Source organism: Felis catus, chromosome D1 (genome assembly GCF_018350175.1).
Source record: "Felis catus isolate Fca126 chromosome D1, F.catus_Fca126_mat1.0, whole genome shotgun sequence".
In the NCBI taxonomy this organism is placed as follows: domain Eukaryota; kingdom Metazoa; phylum Chordata; class Mammalia; order Carnivora; family Felidae; genus Felis; species Felis catus.
The window spans coordinates 114,139,547-114,155,859 of record NC_058377.1 but is presented as its reverse complement, the minus strand read 5'-3'; the positions used below and the strand labels follow the sequence as shown (position 1 = coordinate 114,155,859).

The 16,313-nt window shown below is 45.4% G+C and overlaps 1 long non-coding RNA gene across 1 annotated transcript; it reads left to right on the top strand.

Moving 5' to 3' along the window:
• The first annotated feature begins 10,799 nt into the window (after positions 1 to 10,799).
• LOC123380682 lies at positions 10,800 to 16,313 on the top strand. Its single transcript, XR_006586750.1, has 2 exons — positions 10,800 to 11,506; positions 13,303 to 16,313. It is a non-coding gene; the product is annotated as an uncharacterized LOC123380682 (long non-coding RNA).

Here is a 16,313-nt window from a genome sequence, read left to right as displayed (position 1 = left end):
TTATTTGTTTTTTAGGCGTTGAGTTTGATAAGTTCTTTATAGATTTTGGATACTAACCCTTTATCTGATATGCCATTTACAAATATCTTCTCCCATTCCATCAGTTGCCTTTTAGTTTTGCTAATTGTTTCCTTTGCTGTGCAGAAGGTTTTTATGTTGATGAGGTCCCAATAGTTCATTTTTGCTTTTGTTTCCCTTGCCTCTGGAGACGTGTGGAGTAAGAAGTTGCTGTGGCCAAGATGAAAGAGGCTTTTGCCTACTGTCTCCTCGAGGATTTTGATGGCTTCCTGTCTTACATTTAGGTCTTTCATCCATTTTGAGTTTATTTTGTGTATGGTGTAAGCAAGTGGTCCAGGTTCATTCTTCTGCACGTCGCTGTCCAGTTTTCCCAGCACCCCTTGCTGAAGATACTGTCTTTATTCCATTGGATATTCTTTCCTGCTTTGTCAAAGATTAGTTGGCCATACATTTGTGGGTCCATTTCTGCGTTCTCTGTTCTATTCCATTGATCTATGTGTCTGTTTTTGTGCTAGTACCATACTGTCTTGATGATTACTGCTTTGTAATATAGCTTGAAATCCAGGATTGTGATGCCTCCTGCTTTGGTTTTCTTTTTCAAGATTGCTTTGGGATCTTTTCTGGTTCAATAAAAATTTTAGGAGTATTTGTTCTAGCTCTGTGAAGAATGCTGGTGTTATTTTGGTAGGGAGTGCATTGAATGTGTAGATTGCTTTGGGTAGTATCGACATTTTAACAATATTTGTTCTTCCTATGGAGCATGGAATCTTTTTCCATTTTTTTGGGTCTTCTTCAATTTTTTTCATAAGCTTTCTATAGTTTTCAGTGTATAGATTTTTCACCTCTTTGGTTAGATTTATTCCTAGGTATTTTATGGTGTTTGGTGCAATTGTAAACAGGATGGATTCCTTGATTTCTCTTTCTGTTGCTTCATTGTTGGTGTATAGGAATGAAACTGATTTCTGTGCATTGATTTCATATCCTGCAACTTTGCTGAATTCATGAATCAGTTCTAGAAGTTTTTTGGTGGAATCTTTTGGGTTTTCCATGTAGAGTATTATGTCATCTGTGAAGAGTGAAATCTTGACCTCCTCCTGGCCTACTTGGATGCCTTTTATTTCTTTGTGTTGTCTGATTGCAGATGCTAAGACTTCCAATACTATGTTGAATAACAGTGGCAAGGGTGGACATCCCTGTCTTGTTCCTGACCTTAGGGGGAAAGCCCTCAGTTTTTCCCCATTGAGGATAATATTAGCGTTGGGTCTTTCGTATATGGCTTTTATGATCTTGAGGTATGATCCTTCTATCCCCACTTTCTTGAGGGTTTTTATCAAGAAAGGATGCTGTATTTTGTCAAATGCTTTCTCTGCATGTATTGAGAGGATCATATGGTTCTTGTCCTTTCTTTTATTGATGTGATGAATCACATTGATTGTTTTGTGGATGTTGAACCAGCCCTGCATCCCAGGTATCAATCCCACTTGGTGGTGGTGAATAATTTTTAATGTATTGTTGGATCCGGTTGGCTAATATCTTGTTGAGGAGTTTTGCATCCATATTCATCAGGGAAATTGGTCTATAGTTCTCCTTTTGAGTGGGGTCTCTGTCTGGTTTTGGAATAAAGGTAATTCTGGCTTCATAGGAAGAGTTTGGAAGTTTTTCTTCCATTTCTATTTTTTGGAACAGCTTCAAGAGAATAGGTATTAACTCTTCCTTAAATGTTTGCTGGAATTCTCCTGGAAAGCCATCTGGCCCTGGACTCTTGTTTTTTGGGATATTTTTGATTACTAATTCGCTTTCTTTACTGGTTATGGGTCTATTCAAATTTTCTATTTCTTCCTGTTTCAGTTTTGGTAGTGTATATGTTTCTAGGAATTTGTCCATTTCTTCCAGATTGCCCATTTTGTTGGCATATAATTGCTCATAATATTCTCTTATTATTATTATTTCTGCTGTGTTGGTGCGAGGTGATGACCTCTCCTCCTTCTTTCTTGATTTTATTTATTTGGGTCCTTTCCTTTTTCTTTTTGATCAAACTGGCTAGTGGTTTATCAATTTTGTTAATTCTTTCAAAGAACCAGCTTCTGGTTTCATTGATCTGTTCTGTTTTTTTTTTTTTTTTGTTTTGTTTTGTTTTGGTTTCGATAGCATTAATTTCTACTCTAATCTTTATTATTTCCTGTCTTCTGCTGGTTTGGGGTTTTATTTACTGTTTTTTTCCAGCTCTTTAAGGTGTAAGGTTAGGTCATGTATCTGAGATCTTTCTTCCTTCTTTAGGAAGGCCTGGATTGCTATATACTTTCCTCTTATGACCACCTTCCCTGCATCCCAGAGGTTTTGGGTTGTGGTGTTATCATTTTCATTGGCTTCCATGAACTTTTAAATTTTCTCTTTAACTTCTTGGTTAGCCCATTCATTCTTTAGTAGGACGTTCTTTAGTCTCCAAGTATTTGTTACCTTTCCAAATTTTTTCTTGTGGTTGATTTCGAGTTTCATAGTGTTGTGGTCTGAAAATATGCACAGTATGATCCCGATCTTTTTGTACTTGTTAAGGGCTGATTTGTGTCCCAGTATGCGGTCTATTCTGGAGAACGTTCCATGTGCACTGGAGAATGTATATTCTGCTGCTTTAGGATGAAATGTCCTGAAAATATCTGTTAAGTCCATCTGGTCCCATGTGTCATTCAAAGCCATTGTTTCCTTGTTGATTTTTTGATTAGATTATCTGTCCATTGCTGTGAGTGGGTGTTGAAGTCCCCTACTATTATGGTATTACTATCAGTGCATTTCTTTATGTTTGTGATTAATTGATATATTTGGGTTCTCTCACATTTGGCGCATAAATGTTTACAATTGTTAGGTCTTCTTGGTGGATAGACCCCTTAATTATGATATGATGCCTTCTTAATCTCTTGATACAGTCTTCATTTTAAAGTCTAGATTGTCTGATGTAAGTATGGCTACCCTGGCTTTCTTTTGTTGACCATTAGCATGATAGATGGTTCTCCATCCCCTTATTTTCAATCTGAAGGTGTGTTTAGGTCTAAAGTGGGTCTCTTGTAAACAGCATATAGATAGATCTTGTTTTCTTATCCATTCTGTTACCCTATGTCTTTTGATTGGAGCATTTAGTCCATTGACATTTAGAGTGAGTACTGAAAGATATGAATTTATTGCCATTATGTTGCTCATAGAGCTGGAATTTCTGGTGGCATTCTCTGGTCCTTTCTAGTCTTTGTTGCTTTTGGTCTTTATTTATTTGGGTTTTTTCCCCATCTTTTCTCCTCTCAGAGAGTCCCCCTTAAAATTTCTTGCAGGGCTGGTTTAGTGGTCACAAACTCCTTTAATTTTTGTTTGTCTGGGAAACTTTTTATCTCTCCTTCTATTTTGAATGACAGTCTTGCTGGATAAAGAATTCTTGGCTGCATATTTTTCTGATTCAGCACATTGAATATATCCTGCCACTCCTTTTTGGCCTGCCATGTTTCTGTGGATAGTTCTGCTGCAAACCTGATCTGTCTTCCCTTGTAAGTTAAGGACTTTTTATCTCTTGTTGCTTTCATGATTCTCTCCTTGCCTGAGTATTTTGTGAATTTGACTATATTATGCCTTGTTGATGGTTGGTTTTTGTTGAATCTAATGGGGGTCCTCTGTGCTTCCTGGATTTTGATGTCTGTGTCTTTCCCCAGGTTAGGAAAGTTTTTTGCTATGATTTGCTCACATAACCCTCCTACCCCTATTTCTCTCTGTCTTCCTCTTCTGGGACCCCTATGATTCTGATGTTGTTCCTTTTTAATGAGTCACTGATATCTCTAATTCTTAAATCGTGCTCTTTTGCCTTAATCTTCCTCTTTTTTTCTGTTTCATTATTCACAAGTTTGTCCTCTATATTGCTGATTCTCTGTTCTGCCTTATCCATCCTTGCCAGTGTGGCATCCATTCAAGATTGCAGCTCAGTTATAGCATTTTTAATTTCATTCTGACTAGTTTTTACTTCTTTTATCTCCGCAGAAAAGGATTCTAATCTATTTTCGACTGCAGCTAGTATTCTTATTATCATGGTTCTAAATTCTGGTCCAGATATCTTGCTTGTATCTGTGTTGGTTAAGTCCCTGGCTGTCATTTCTTCCTGCTTTTCTTTTGGGGTGAATTCCTCCATTTCATCCTTTTGAAGGGAAGAAGTAATTAATGAGGTAAAAAAAAAGAATATTAAAATTAAAAATTAAAAGCAAACACACACACACAAAATTGAATAAATGATGGTTAATCCTAGGTGTGTTTTGGTCTGGGTGTTGAAAGGGGCTTGATAGATTAGAGAAAAAAGGGGAAAGAAAAAAAAGACACTTGAAAATCACTTGAAAATTTGAAAAAAAATGAATACACTGAAGTAGACTAAAATGAAATGATGGAAGCAAAAAAGAATTTGAAAACATTCATACAAAAGAAAAAAGTATAGTAGAAAAAAATTAAGGAAAAATATTTCTAATAAAAATTGAAAATAAAAATGTATTTTTTTCTCTTTCTGTATTCAAAAAAAAGAAAAGAAATGGAAAGGAGAAAACTGAAAAAAGAGAAAGAAAGAAAATTGAATAGATGGACCAGTGAACAGACTGAAATATGACTGAAATCACTTCGATTTCCCCTAGAAGTCAAACTATGAGGCGCTTTATAGTCCGTAAACTAAGCAGACGGAGAGACTTGTGTTCCTGAAGAGTGAGGTTGGCCCAGCTGAGCAGAGCTTAGTGTAACGGCTCTGTTCTCCACTAGATGGCGCTGCTAGCCTACTGGGGTGGATTGCCGTGGGGCTTGTGGGTGTGTATGCGCATGCGCAGGAGTGCTGAAAATGGCGTCACCCAGCTACCCGGTCTCTAGTATCGGAACTCTGTTCTCCCTGATCAGCAATCATGCCCCGTCCTTTGTGTTCAGCTTCTGTCCGCTCACTGCTTTTACAGTCCGTGACCGAGCCCCAGGCAGCACCTTCCTCTTGAGTTTTGTCTCAGCTGCGGCTGTTTTTCCTGACCCCTTACTTCTGAGGGACTGCGGCTTTCACCTGTTCCCCTCTGCGGGAGGGTCTCACTGAGCAATGGCTGGTGCCGGCTGCACCCAGGAAAGTTTGCAGGACTGGGCTGCTGCCGCTGCTGCCCAGAGACTGCGGCCGGGTGCCAGCCCACCCCAGAAAAAGTTCGTGAGGCAGTGTAGCAGCAGCACTTCAGGGATTATGGCAAATCACAACACGCATCTGGTACCAGGCCTCACCACCCCCCGCCGCGACCTTGTTCCAGCACCAGCGAATGTGGTTGTGCTCCTGGGTCCACGGGGGCCTTGCCTTTGGGGGATCCACACAGCCTCTACCAGGTGTCCTCCGGCAGGGGAACCGTCTCTTCCCGTGTGGCCCGAAGAACCCCGGACTCCACTCTGCTCCTGGGGATTCGCCCTTCCCACCAGAGCACCGCCAGGTATCGAGCTGTGGAGTTTCAGACTCTGTGCTCCTCCTGTTTACAGTATTAATGGAATTTAAACCCCCTCTTTTCTCCTTTCTCCCTTCTCCCTTTCTAGGTCAGTCCCTGCGGCTGTTTCCACTTTTCCACTTTCTCTCCAGCTGCTTTGGGGGCGGTGCTTTTCCCGTATTCTCCCCCCTCCCCCATCCTCTCTCTGCACGCAAAAGCAGCTCCCTGTCCTCTGCAGCTTCTCTCTCCCCCCTTCACCTCTCCGAGCCACGTACCTGTTGAATTCTGTGGTTCACGTTGTGCAGATTGTTGTGTTAATCCTCAGATCAGTTTTCTAGGTGTGCAGGATGGTTTAGTGTTGGTCTGGCTGTGTTTCACGGACGCGAGACACACAAAAAACTTCCATGCTGTTCCACCATCTTGGCTCCTCCTGAAGTTATTTTCTTACTTTCATGTTCAGATTGTTCATGGGAAGTGAATAGACTTACAATCAGTTTTTGTGTCTTGATCTTGTGTCCTGAGACCTCGCTGGACTCACTCACTGGCTCCAGTATGTATGGCATGGGTGGCTCCTACACATGGACAAGTGGGTCAAATCCACCAGTAGTCAGGTAAAAGCAAAGTAAAGAATAAGATAGTTGATATCCACCAATGACACCTGTTGTTAGTGACATAGGGGAAAAGGTGCTCTTATACATTGTTCTTGGGGGCGGAAGTTGGTACAGTTTTTTGAAAGCAGAATTTAATAAAATTAGGTAATATCAACACAATTGGCCTTGAAATGACTAAAAGTAAAAGCAAATAGAAACACACACCTAATACACACACACACACACACATATATATATGCATTGGCAAAAAATATCACCAAATTGGAAACCAATAATAAAACCTTTCAGAAACATTAAATTAGCCATACCAGTTGAGTTAGAGAAATTTCCCCAAGGCATTAGTTAGTCAGGAAAGTAGATGTAGAGGCACAAGCGTAATAAGGATCTCATTTTGGTAACAAACAGTACAAAATATCTCTATTTTTCCCTTTTTTATTGAAGTGTAGTTAACACACAGTATTGTGTTAGTGTCAGGTGTACAATTTAGTGATTCAACACTTCCACACACCATCACAAGTGCCCTCCTTAATCCCCACCGCCCATCCAATGCCCCCCCCCCCACCTCCCCTCTGGTGACCATCAGCGTGTCCTCTAAAGTGAAGAGTCTGCTTCTTAGTTTGTGTCTTTTCTCCCCCCTTGGCTCATTTGTTTTGTGTCTTAAATTCCACATGTGAGTGAGATCATACGATGTTTTTCTTTCTCTGACTGACTTATTTTGCTTAGCATTATACTCTAGCTCTAGCCATGTCATTGCAGATGGCAAGATTTCATTCTTTTTTCTGGCTGAGTAATATTCCATCCTCTGTGTATACCAAATCTTGGTTTCCCTTAGATCAAGGGGTAGGGTTCAGGTCAGGGCCAGAGCCGTGGCTAGGGTTAGGGTTAGGGCCCAGGAGATGGTTGGGGCCTATCTGTGGTACAGAGACCTCCCCAGAGGACTGAGTTGAAGGGGAGGATTAGGGTGAGGATCAGACTTAGGTTTTGGGTTCAGGGGCTAGGCTGAGGGTTTGGTTTAGGGTTAGGTTTTCTCTCAGAATACTACTATTATTATTATTATTATTATTTTTTTGGTTTAAATAATTAATTATAAATATAATTTATTGTCAAGTTAGCTAATATACAGTGTATACCGTGTGCTCTATACATAGATTCCCATGATTCATTGCTTACAGACAACACCCAGTGCTCATCCCAACAAGTGCTCTCCTCAATGCCCATCACCCATTTTATCCTTCCCCCCCTCCCCATCAAACCTCAGTTCGTTCTTTGTATTTAAGAGTCTCTTATGGTTTGCCTCCCTCTCTGTTTGAAACTATTTTCAACAGAAAATCCCCCTCCCTTTCCCAATGGTCTTCTGTTAAGTTTCTCAAGTTCCACATATGAGTGAAAACGTATATCTGCCTTTCTCTGACTTATTTCACTTAGCATAATACTCTTCAGTTTCATCCACATTGTTGCAAATGGCAGGATTTCATTCTTTCTCATTGCCGAGTAGTATTCCATTGTATATATAAAGCACATCTTTATCCATTCATCAGTTGATGGAAATTTGGGCTCTTTCCATAATTTGGCTATTGTTGAAAGCACTGCTATAAATATTGGGGTACATGTGCCTCTATGAGTCAGCACTCCTGTATCCTTTGGATAAATTCCTAGTAGTGCTATTGCTGGGTCATAGGGAAATTCTATTTTTAATTTTTTTGAGGAACCTCCACACTGTTTTCCAGAGTGACTGCACAGTTTGCATTCCCACCAACAGTGCAAGAGGGTTCCCATTTCTCTACATCCTCGCCAACATCTATTGTTTCCTCAGTTGTTAATTTTAGCCACGCTGACCAGTATGAAGTGGTATCTCAGTGTGGTTTTGATTTGTATTTCCCTGGTGATGAGCAACGTTGAGCATCTTTTCATGTGTCTGTTGGCCATCTGGATGTCTTCTTTGGAAAAGTGTCTGTTCATGTCTCCTGCCCATTTCTTTACTAGATTATTTGTTTTCTGGGTGTTGAGTTTGGTAAGTTCTTTATAGATTTTGGATACTAAAATCTGATATGTCATTTGCAAATATCTTCTCCCATTCTGTCGGTTGTCTTTTCATTTTGTTGATTGTTTCCTTTGCTGTGCAGAAGCTTTTTATCTTGATGAAGTCCCAATAGTTAATTTCTCTTGCCTTTGGAGATGTGTAGAGTAAAAAGTTGCTGTGGCCGAGGTCTTGTTTTCTCCTAGCGTTTTGATGGTTTTCTGTCTCACATTTAGGTCTTTCATCCATTTTGAGTTTATTTTTGTGTGTGGTGTAAGAGAGTGGTCCAGTTTCATTTTTCTGCATGTCAAGTTGCTGTCCAGTTCTCCCATCACCATTTGCTAAAAGTTCTTTTTTCCATTGGATATTTTTTCCTGGTTTGTCAAAGATTAGTTGGCAATATATTTGTGGGTCCCATTCTGGGTTTTCTGTTCTATTCCATTGGTCTATGTGTCTGTTTTTGTGACAATACCATACTGTCTTGATGATTACAACTTTGTAGTATAGGCTAAAGTCCGGGATTGTGATGCCTCCCACTTTGGTTTTCTTTTTCAACATTACTTTGACTATTTGGGGTCTTTTGTGGTTCCATACAAATTTTAGGATTGTTTGTTCTAGCTCTAAAAGGAATGCTGGTGCAATTTTGATTGGGATTGCATTGAATGTGTAGATTGCTTTGGGTAGTATCGATATTTTAACAATATTTGTTCTTCCAATTCATGAGCATGGAATGTTTTTCCATTTCTTTGTGTCTTCTTCAATTTCTTTCATAGGGTTTCTATAGTTTTCAGCATACAGATCTTTTATATCGTTGGTTAGGTTTATTCCTAGGTATTTTATGGTTCTTGCTGCAATTGTAAATGGTACTGATTTTTTGATTTCTCTTTCTGTTGCTTCATTATTGGTGTATAGAAATGCCGCTGCTTTCTGTACATTGATTTTATATCTTGTGACTTTGCTGAATTCATGTGTCAGTTCTAGCAGCTTTTTGGTGGAGTCTTTTGGGTTTTCCATGTTGAGTATCATGTCATCTGTGAAAAGTGAATGTTTGACACTTCTTTGCCAATTTGGATGCCTTAAAAAATTTTTTTTAACGTTTATTTATTTTTGAGACAGAGAGAGACAGAGCATGAACAGGGGAGGGGCAGAGAGAGAGGGAGACACAGAACCCGAAACAGGCTCCAGGATCTGAGCTGTCAGCACAGAGCCCGACGTGGGGCTCGAACTCATGGACCGTGAGACCATGACCTGAGCCAAAGTCGGACGCTTAACCAACCAAGCCACCCAGGCGCCCCACCTTTTTAAAAAAAATTTTTTTTACATTTATTTATTTCCAATTTGGATGCCTTTTATTTCGTTTCGCTATCTGATTACTGAGGCTAGGACTTCCAATACTATTTAAACAACAGTGGTGAGAGTGGATATCCCTGTCTTGTTCCTGATCTCAGGGGGAAAGCTCTCGGTTTTTCCCCATTGAAGATGATATTAGCTGTGGGCCTTTCATATATGGCTTCTATGATGTTAAGGTATGTTCCTTCTATCCCGACTTTCTTGAGCGTTTTTATTAAGAAAGGATGCTGTGTTTTTGCCAAATGTTTTGTCTGCATCTGTTAACAAGATCAGGTTCTTATCCTTTTTTCTATTAAAGGATAAAGAAAGGTTTTTATCCTTTCTTCTATTAATGTGATGTATCACATTAATTGATTCGTGAATATTGAACCAGCCCTGCAGCCCAGAATGAATCCCACTTGATCGTGGTGAATAATTCTTTTAATATACTGTTGAATTTGATTTGCTAGTATCTTCTTGAGAATTTTTGCATCCGTGTTCATCAGGGATATTGGCCTGTAATTCTTCTTTATATTCTGGTCAAACCAGATAAAGGACTTGCCCATGGTGTCCACCAGGACCTGGGCACCAGCTGTTTCTTCGTGTGTCACTTAAGAGCACCTGCATGTTTTATTTTCATTTTGTGTTTTGCTTTGGATTTGAGGTGGAAAAATGTAGTGTCTGAAAAGTTCACAGCTCACTGAACTTTTGTGCCTGTGTGAGTGGCACCCGTGTCTCACTGAGGAGTGCCCATGGCGCCCCACCTCAGTGTGTTTGTTGAAGCTTATTCAGTTTTAATATTACAATAAGAAAATTAAAGAACCCCACCTCATCCATGGTGGGGCACACATGGCTGTGTTCACATGCTCTGTGTCCTGCCTTTTCCCTGTTACATAGTAACACCACCACGTTCCCAGGTTGTAAAGAACCCATCTGCTGGGAATCCCGGCAGCCCGGAATATATCAAACGTATCCACATTACACAGACAAGCGTCACTTTTACAGTTTTAGGTGGCTGCTAATCCCATCCTCTTCTAGGTAGTTTTGCGTTAACCAACTTTGTTCACAAAATCTATGAACATCCAGTGTCCTGTGTCCTGGATAAACTCTGAATAAAAGGGTCTGCATGTACTGACCCCGTGCACCCTGGTTTCTACCACCGCTGTAAGAAGGAGGCTTGTCCTTGGAGAATCTGTTTGTTTAGAAGCTTTGTAAATCTCAGAGTCGAATTTATCAGACCAAGAATCAGATGAGCTGGTGGCCGGGGAGATGCCCACAGAGGAGGGGCGGAGTGTGGAGTGGGTCTGGGCAGCGCCAGCCCGAGGTCGTGTGGGGAGGAGGGCTGAGCAGGAAGAGGTTGGGAAGGGGGATGGCTAGGGCAGCTCTGGGACCCAGGCTGTGTGTGTGTGTGTGTGTGTGTGTGTGTGTGTGTGTGTGTGTGTGGTTTTTCTGGGGCTTATTCCCCGAGGAGCCTGCAGATGGCAGAGTTGAGCCGGCAAGGAGGAAGTTTCCTCTTGGTTGTTAAGTATAGTAGTGAATCCTTGCATGGTTCAGAGAGTGTGAGAGAAATCCCCGTGTCCATCAGGAAACGTGGAACAGGATCTCCGGTCCTGAAGATTCAGTCTGCATCACTCCTGAAGGGGAGGGACACGGGACTGTGTGTTGAGGGTACGGGATGTGTCACCACTCACGGCCAGGGAGCCTGGATTGGCGGGAGCCACCTGAGCCTGTGGTCAGCACCTCACATTTTGCACTGGCAGCAAACGGGGACACAGCAGCTGGACCGGCTGCAGGATGACCCACAGCTGGAAGAGAAGCAGCCACACGAGCCACAGCCCCCCTTGGAGCCCTCACAGGAGCCACACCTCCCTTGGAGCCCCCACAGGAGCCACAGCCCCCCTTGGAGCCCCACAGAAGACAGAGCCCCCCTTGGAGCCCCCACACGAGCCACAGCCCCCCTTGGAGCCCTCACAGGAGCCACACCTCCCTTGGAGCCTTCATAGGAGCCACAGCCCCCCTTGGAGCCCCGACATGAGCTACCGCTGGGACAGGCACAGGCTGGCACACAGCAGCCCATGGTTCTGGTGGGTTTTGGGCGGAGTCGGTCAGAGACGCAGGTGCAGAGGGGAGGTGTTTAGGTGTGAAGCCTCCTGGGCCGGGGGTTTTACGTACCTGCCAGGGTCAGGTCAGATGCTGGCACAGGGTCACCTCCTACTGACTGTGGCTGTTTTCTCATATGAGCCCTCCCACTGGCTGTGTCTGCACTACTTTCTGAAGTTTCTAAATGTGATGTCTTCCACTCCCTTGGTCCCTATAATTTGAATCCCAGCTCCTGCCTGCCTCTGCGTCCTGGCATTCCTAGGAACTGGTCCCAGCATGGCCAGGGTTAGCCGGTCCCACTTCTCAGTGGCTGCTGCTTGGGAAGAGGCCCGTGGCTGCAGTCAGTGGGGCTCATTTACTCAGTGCCCAGAATCCACCTCCTTTTTGCATGTTTAGAAGACTGAATTTCCAATTAATTTTTAGACTAATTTTATTATTTAGTATTTTAAAATTAAGTTTGAAATTTATTATTATTATTTTAAGGTTTATTTATTTATTTGGAGAGAGAAAGAGAGAGTGAGGAGCAGAGAGAGAGAGGGAGAGAGGGAATCCCAACAACTGTCAGTGCAGAGCCCGATGTGTGGCTCGATCTCATGACCCTGAGATCACGACCTGAACTGAAACCAAGAGTCCGATGCTCAACCAAATGAGCCACTCACGTGCCCCTAAAATTAATTAAAAACATATTTTTTCTAACATTTATTTATTTTTGAGAGAAAGAGACAGAGCGCGAGGGAGAGAGGGACAGAAAGAGAAGGAGACACAGAATCGGAAGCAGGCTCCCGGCTCTGGGCTGTCAGCATAGAGCCTGATGCGGGGCTCGAACTCACGAACCGTGAGATCATGACCTGAGCCGAAGTCGCATGCTCAACTGACTGAGCCACCCGGGCATCCCCTAAAATTAATTTTTTAATCAAAGCAACCAACACATAGTTTTAAAATTCTTTACCATTCTCTTAAGGAAACAGTACTCCCGCCAGGCCTCCGTCCTCGCAGGGCTGTGTCCTCTACCCTGAGGCCAGTTGGGCTTCTGCAGCCTGGCGCCTGGAGGCAGTATCTGCCGCTGCCCGGGGCTGCCCCCTGCCCAGCTCCCACACCCTACTGCCACTCGTGTCCCCACTTGTGGGGGGTCTAATGGGCGCCTGGAACGTCCCGACCCACCCAGAGCCATGAGGTGCTCACCTCCCCCAGACCCGCCGCCCCCACCCCTCTGCCTTCCGAGTGTGGCCGCTGGCTAAGCCCTCAGAAGCCCCGCTCTGGTCTCCCCAGGCCGCACGCGTGTGCAGACCCTTCCTCACACTTTGCCCGGTCCAGCCAGAGTTCCGGAGCACCTCATCTGTCCACCACGGCAGCAAGAGGCACCTTGTGTGATTGCTGGGCTGGCTGGTCTTCTGCACACGTTCCCGGGCCACTGTCCCCCCGTCTCCACGGGCTGCAAGACCAGCCCCTCCGGCCCCCTCAGTTCCTGTGTGTCCAGCTACGCGTCCCTCCCACACCCCAGCATGTGCCCGTGGCTTCTGCCCTTGCCATCCCTATGTGTCCTCACCTCTTTCAGACCCTTGCTCTGCCTCCAGAAGTGTTGCCATTACCTCGCTCGCCCCCTGCTCTGCCTCCTCCTTCCTCCCTCCCTCCCTCCCTCCCTTCTTTCCTTCCTTCCTTCCTTCCTTCCTTCCTTCCTTCCTTCCTTCCTTCCTTCCTTCCTTCCCAGTTTATCCATCATGTTGATGTTCTATTTACTCATTTACCTCTCTCTCTCTCCTGCCTCCCCCGCTGTCCCCAGACCTAAGCTCCATAAAGCATGAACATTTCATTCACCTGCCTTCCCCGTGTTTGAACAGTGTCTGAGACATAACAGGAGCGCCGCAAATTCGCCGAATGGATTCAGGAACGTTCACGGGGCTTCAGGACAGGAGAGAGAGGAGCACGTGTCCGGCATCGACTTTTGAACAAGCTTGTCTTTAACGGAGTGTGCCAGCCTGACGGTCAAATGCACAGATCACAGGCACACGGATCGTGACATCATCACAATGTGAGCACAGTAAGGTCCCCGCCACTCGGGTCCTGATACTAAACGACTCCCACCCCGAATCCGGAGCCTGCCACCCCCTCTCCGAACATCGCCCCGTCTCCTCAAACACCTGCTGTCCTGACTGGTGAGTCCAGAGGTCAGCTTTGCCTGCTCTTCATCTTCGAAGATGAAGATGAACTTCATCTAAGTGGAACAAGGTGGGACGTGTCCTCTGCTGTCTGGCTTGTTCCCAGCCCACGTCGTGTTTGTGAGGTTCACACCGTTGGCCACAGCTGAAGTCCTTTTATTTTCATTTCTTAATAGCATTCTGTCGTCACCGTTCATTTATGTCTTCCACTGTCAACGGGCACGCGGGTCCACGACGCTCCGGAAACGTTCCTGCGCGTGTCCGGCCAGGCGTGCATCTGGGCACATTTCCGGGTGCGCCCTCGGAGTGGGGCGGCCGAGTCACGGGACATCGTCCAGCTTCAGTGGGTGGGAGCAGCGTGTGAGCCACGTGCAGGAGCACTGACGGCCTCCCGTCCTTCCCTGAATGTGGGGTCGCCCGGCTGGCTCTCGTGCCATGTGTGTGACGATCATTCTCTGCTTTTACTTTGCGTTTTTAACGAGGCAGAGAACCATTTATTGTGTGTACTGGTCGATTAGAAAAGTGCCCGTTCCAGGGTCCTCCTCATGCCTCTCTCTTCTCTCTCCATCTTTTCATTTTCGTTACCGTTTTGTGGCAGCTCCCTGCTTACCCTGGAGCGTCAGCCCTCGGAGCCGGCCCGGGGACAGACGCCGGCTGGCACTGCCTCTGAGACCCCTTCCTGGGCGCCAGGCAGGGCACAGCACAGGTCATTGGCCCCGTTCACGCTGTGCTCGGTGTTTTTGTCCCGGTTAAGAAATCTGTGCTCAGTGTTTGATTTGCGGGTTACTTATTTGTCTATCCTTTGCTTTCAAGGTTTCTGTGTTTTTATTTCTAAGGTGTGTCTCTTATATGCGGGGTTAAAACAATTTTTTTTTTTTAAGTTTTAAAAAGCAGCCTGTCAAGGGCATTTGTCGTAACTGGGTATGTGGTGTGCTTATATCTGATGTCCACTGTTTGGGCTTAAATGAACCTTTTCACTATTTGCTTTCTGTGGGTTCCCTCCCTCTCCATTGATCCAAAACTTAATTTTTACTCTTTCCCACCTGTGAGGTATCAGCCTGATTTTAGGGTGCTTTTCGGGGCTACCCTAGAGACGAAAATGCACATTTCTGACTCACAAAAATCAAGTCAGAGGTAGTTATTTTACCGTTTCCACGCGTGGCCGAGGACAGAGGTCCTTTGGGGCTGGTCGTCATCCCGCGCGGGTGCTTTCCACATCGTGACTCTTATTTTTAGGAAAATTTAACCCCCCGCTGTCCGTTATTACCTTTGCTCTGTGGAGTCAAGTTCTCTGTGGATTCACCCACATTTACCCTTTCCTCCTCGCTCTCCTCCCTGCACCTTGGAGCCGCCGCCTCTGTCGGAAGAAAACCACCCCCACTCCATCTTCCCTGCGGCCTGGCACGCGGTTGGTGACCCCCTGCAGTCTTTGTTGTCTGGAAATATATGTACTGGCCCCTCAGTTCTCAAGGATGTTTTTGCTGGTGTGAGTGTTCAGGGCAGGAGGTGCACGAGGCAACACGGCCAAAGCCCTCAGCAAACCGGAGCCCAGCAACGTGTCGAGAGAATGACGCGCTCTGATAAGCCGGGCTTTATACCAGGGATTCAAAGCTGGGTTAACATCTGAAAATGAATCGATGTAATCAACCGTGGGAGCGGAACAGGGGAGAAAACCCGCCTGATCTTACGGAGAAATCACAAGCGAGCATTAGACAAAATCCGATGCCATTCGTGGGGAAAACAGACAGACACCCCTCAGCGCGATGAGACAGAGGTCCGGAACTGAGGGGGCCACGTTCCCGACCGCAAGCCAGCCAGTCAGACGGCGGGCGGGGTTCACGGCCACCGCGAGACGGAGCAGGCCGTGGTCCACAGCAGCATGTGCAGGGCCGCGGCCTTGAGCTCCAGCCCCGCGGGGTCTCGTGCGGGGCACCTGTGCGCGCCTGGCGCCAGGGGCCCGGAACGCGGAGGGTCTGCATCGCCCCCTGCAGGCAGGAAGCGTGTCTGCACCTTGTTCGGGACGAGACCTTGTCTCTGCCCTCCCAGGCCGTCGGGAAAGCGGGGCTCAGGCTGGCAGCTCACGAGAGGTGCAGACCTGCAGGAAACCCGCGGCCCACCGAGCGTGTGCCCCGTGAGCGCCGGGGAAGACCTGCCCCAAGCATCCTCCACGCGGTCCAAGACGGTGCGCCGTGCCCGAGATCGGGGGCAGGGACGATGCCCAGGATCGCCACTCTGTTGAGGCTGAGCCTCTAGATTTGAGGGCGACCGGAAACCCTGCTGGCCATTTCAGTGGAACCACGGGCCGCGTAGATAAACGTTGGGGAACCGGGTCTCCCCAGAGCGAGCCTTCCAGTCTGTGTGAGGCTGCTTTCTGTTCTTGAAGCGCTCTTTAATTTCTCTCGGAGGTTTTGTGATTTTCACTTTCGAGGTCTGGTGCACCTTTTGCACGATTTACACTTCTAGGTACATATGCGATTTTGGGGGGATGAAGTATAAATGATTTTGATTTTAGTGGAATTTTCAAACTTGTTTAGCATTTGAGGAAAATTAACTTCAGAGCGACCTTTTATTCAGTGACCTTGCTAACTTTACCTCCTTGTTATAATGCTTAATCTGTAGATTATTTGGGATTGTC